The following is a 4,543-nucleotide window of genomic DNA, read 5'->3' as shown; positions in this document are numbered from 1 at the left end:
GTTCTTAAAAATATGATTGTAATCGGTAAGCTAATTATTAAAGAAAAATTGTTTAAAAATAAAAAATAAAATAATAAATATATGATTTTAAATAGGCTCGTAAACAAAACAAAAAAACCTCACTTCTTACTTCAATGTTGTTTAACCTCCTTTCATTCTTTCTTTCAAATTGAGACTTCCATAATTTTTTGAACCCATTATTTCTCTCCTTTCCAACCACTCTAGATCTCATATGGCAAAACAAAGACCATATCTCATCTCTTCTCACCATTCTATTATCTTCTATGTAATTAAAATTGCAAAATAAGGTGTTTGAAAAATGGGTTAGTCATAAGCCATTCATTCTGGAGCTACACTAACTTTTTACATGTAAAGATTTTTTCTTTGTCTTCTTCATGGTTTATTTTTTATTTATCTCCTCCAAGAACAATTACTTTTTGTTTTTCTCCGTGAGATCTCTTTTTATTCCCCTACCATCATCTTTAGGTTTGTTTGCGAGTAATATTTTTTTTAATTTAATTAGATTTTAAATGATCCGTGATATAACTATTTTTTTATGTTGCAGTGACAACGAAGAAGATTAGATTATCCATGATTCAAGTGACAGAAAGTTGAAGGATTGTGAAACAATAAAATATTATTATTCATCAATAATAATTATTAAATATTCATAATTAAATTTAAAAGTAATTCCAAAAATTTAAAAAACTATTTATTAAATACATACAAAGAATTTTAAAATGGTCAATTGCGTTAACTAAATTAAAGTGTATAGGAATAGAGACCGGTTTACAGGCGTGGTCTTTAAAACAACCATAGTCTCTTTATATAATTACTTATATAATTACGCGACGGTTTTTCATTATGTGGGTAAATGTAAAAAAATTATGTGGGTAAATGTAAAAAAATTGCAGTTTAATGGAATAGGCAACTACCGTATATTCTACATCTGGAATTGCGTTGCCTAAAGATTAAGGCTACGGTTTTTTAATATTTGACCGCGGTTTTCGCTTGTTACCTAAAGTCATTTTGGTTGTAGTGTCTCTTGCGTCTTTGAATATCCTGGAGTCACGTTTGACTCGTGGTTCGCATAGGTCATCATGTGCTTTCATCTTCGTCTTCTTCGGCATCGATTTGTCGCTCGCGTTACAGGAAACTCCAAGGGCTCAATCTCCAGGTTCAGACGGAAAATTCAAATTCAACTCGATAAATCTCAGACAACATATAATGCAGCAGCTCGAAAATGCATCGATGTCATCTTGCCGATCAAGGATGAAAGTAAATCGCACGGCCAAGAACGAACTTATTTAGATGTTTCACTCTCTCAAGTACACGTCTTGAGCAAGAAATCAAAACGAGAACAATAAGAATTGCGCTTAGGGTTCATCATTTCACCGAATCACCGTCGGAATTGATACTGTCAGAAGCTTCTACTCATGCACGGAATCAAGAAGGGATGAATCGTGACAAAAAAAATTGATGGTTGAGTGAAAAGACTTACCGAAAAGGATCCTTCGATGCGATAATCTCAAGTTATGATCCTCTTCCTTCTCGTCTCCGACCTTCTTCTCCCTTCTTCTCTCTCTGAAATGCTTCTGTTTCGACCTCTTTCTTCTGCCCAACGTTTCTTTGTTATTCTGGTATGAGAGAGTTGAGAGGCGTGTATGAATGCGTGATTTATTCTGAGAGCATGTGCGTGAGAATTTATAGGAAGAGACGAATCCAAGAGGTAGCCGAGTGTGAAAATTCGGAGCGAAACAAATCCGGTTGAAGAGTGAATGGTGAGGGATTTATAGCAGATCAATTTGACAGAAAACTTCACACTGGTAATCCACCATAGTTCAAGTTAGTGGGATATCGACTAACTCTATTAAACCTGTGAATTTGTGCCAAGTTGAGTTAGTTATCCAGCTGGAAAATTCTGTTATTGTTAATTGTTAAAATTAGTTATTAATTCCAAGTTAGTTTTCTATCAATAAGTCCGTTTATTAAAACTTGCTGAATTTGAAGGTTGTCGGTCCATTTCTGTTAAATGACCTGGAACGTCGTGAATTGTGAATTGGTGTTACGTAGGAATAGAAATTGCAGGGCGACTTACTGCTGCTCAAGGCTCTCTTTAATTTACGTTATTGGATTTAAACTGTTGACTGATTTTCTTTTGGTTTTCTTGCAGGGTGTGGTTTCTGCTAGATTCTGTTAATGGATGCAGGGTGTGGTTTTCTTGTAGCATTTGTATGGTTGCAGGAAATGTGGTGGCAATAGGAAATGGATGAATATGTTTGGTAGCTGCTTGTCGTGTTGTGTTTGGCTGCAACTAATTTCGGTTTTGTTGCGGTACCACTGCTGTTTCTGTTGCAGCTTGATGCGTTTACATTTGTGTCCCATTCTGCAGCTTTTTCCCATTTCCGCATTTGCAATCTGTTTCGGCAGCAACTGGTGTTTGGAAGTGGCTTTGCTGCTATGCTGCTGCGTTGTCGGCGGATCTTGTTGGCTTATGGATTGCACTATGGCTTCTATTTCTTGTAGCTTGCCGCGTCTTGGTTAGCTTGTACATGTTTCCGTTTACACTTTTCATGTTTCCGTTTTGGCTTGCAGCTTCGTATTGGCCGTTGTGCTTTAGCTTTGGAATTCTGTTATACTATTCACGTTTTCTGCTATGGTTTTATGCAGGTTTTGCCGTGCCATTTCGTGGCCTTTTGGCTGTTGGCTATGCTGCTATGAATGTTTGGATGGAGGTTAAAAGGTTTTAACTGAATGTTGTTAAAGGAAGAAAACGGCGACGACGTGAAGCATGTGGCATGACGAGGAATCCAACATGAAAACGATGAACCAAGACGACTTCACAACAATTCAAGGCCCATAACCTTCTTTTTCCTCACTTATTCACATGCTGTAATATCATATGGAAGAGTGACGCGGCCTAAACAAGCATGCTTAATAGACATGGAATTTAACCAAATGAACATACTCCCTACCAAGGTCAACTTTAATCTACTTGGAAATAGGATACCAAATCTTGTGATTTTGTAAGGGGAAATTGTACTTTAAGAGCAGGTATGTATGAAATTGTCATGTTGAAATGTAATAAGAATGGTTTATGATGCAAGGCGGGGAATTGGAGTTGGTTTTAAAATATGGATTAGGATATTGGGTTAAATTGGAATGGGTTAAGCTAAATGGATATGGATTTAGAAATTGGCCAAATGGCTTATTGAATGGATTTTGGATATGGATATGAAATGGATAGTTGTTAAATGGGATTAGATTTTAATGGGCTTAAAGAATGGATTTGGTTTTGGGCTTAAATGGTTCACTAATAAAATCAAGTCAACAAGAAATTCTAATAATAAAAGAGATGTCAAAATTAATTTGTAAGTAAAAACAGTGTTGTCTAAAATTAATTGGTCAAAGAAAAATGATGAAATGGTTATGGATTTCATGATAAAGGATTCAAAGGTAGACGATTGACTTTGGTAAACTAGTTGACCAAAAAGTCAATAGTTGACCAAGAGTTAACCTGGGTAAAAATGTGTATTTTCTCATGCACAACCGAATATGGACCAGAACATCCTGAACCAAACGACTCATGTTAATGCTATGAACCAAACCAGGTGAATGTCAACCAAAGCAAAGGTCATGCACAAGCTCCTTGACTAGCAAAGCCATGAATCAGGATTTCAATCCATATCATGCGCAATACCATAGTCCTCAATCCAAAACCCCGATTTTATCAACCACAAACCCTGAATCCATGATACCTGTTAGTAGATGTTAATCATTAATGAATGAATGAATGAGGTTAGATGGATATCGAGTTATAGGCAGATGATAAAGTGAAAAGGAGGGAAAATTTTGGGGTACTACACCATGGAGTACCATGGACGTGAGGGGTGTTAATTTCTTCCCCTTGTGTAACTGACTTCTGAACCTGATCTTGGTTGCGAGACCAATCTGTATCCTTATGCGTGCACTCCTTGTGCATTTCTTTTCTTCGAGGGTTTTATCAACTATTTCCCCTTCCCTATCCTTTTAGGAGGAAATTAAATAAAATTCGGTGGCGACTCTTCTGTTTTCTTTTGCAAACGGTCAGTCTCGGTTTCATCCATCCGAATTCAAAGCCTCGGTTGCGACAGCTGGAGACTCTACTGGGGATATATTTTCCTAAGCAAGTCTAACCTAGTTTATGTTGTATTTTTTTTACGTGTGTAGGGGTTTATCTTGTTTATTTTTTTTGTCTTTATATTCTTTTTGTTGCTTTCTTTTACTAACTATAAATACTGGTTCATTGATGACCTTGGTTATGTGATAATGGATACAAAAAATGGTTAATAATGATTACTAAAAAGCCCTGTGTGAAAGACTCTCCACCAGAGTATGAGAGTTTGCTTGAGATAGGAGAGGTTGAGTAGTATTGGCCACCCATAAGCTCTTCTCGTAAGGGACATGTGAGAACCTCACTTAGTGGTAGACTCTTTTAAAGGTATTGATGACCGTCTAGCTTTCAGTGTAAACATCCTTATCTTAATTAGAGTCCATGACCCTA

The 4,543-nt window shown here is 36.4% G+C and overlaps 1 long non-coding RNA gene across 1 annotated transcript; it reads left to right on the top strand.

Annotated features, from left to right (window-relative positions):
• Positions 1-898: 898 nt before the first annotated feature.
• On the top strand, positions 899-3,135 carry LOC127096236 (uncharacterized). Its single transcript, XR_007792709.1, has 2 exons — positions 899-1,532; positions 2,174-3,135. It is a non-coding gene; the product is annotated as an uncharacterized LOC127096236 (long non-coding RNA).
• The last annotated feature ends 1,408 nt before the right edge of the window (positions 3,136-4,543 follow it).

Source organism: Lathyrus oleraceus, chromosome 6, assembly GCF_024323335.1.
Source record: "Lathyrus oleraceus cultivar Zhongwan6 chromosome 6, CAAS_Psat_ZW6_1.0, whole genome shotgun sequence".
Taxonomy (NCBI): domain Eukaryota; kingdom Viridiplantae; phylum Streptophyta; class Magnoliopsida; order Fabales; family Fabaceae; genus Lathyrus; species Lathyrus oleraceus.
Note: the sequence above shows the minus strand (reverse complement) of the source record. Positions and strands in the feature narration are given on the sequence as shown.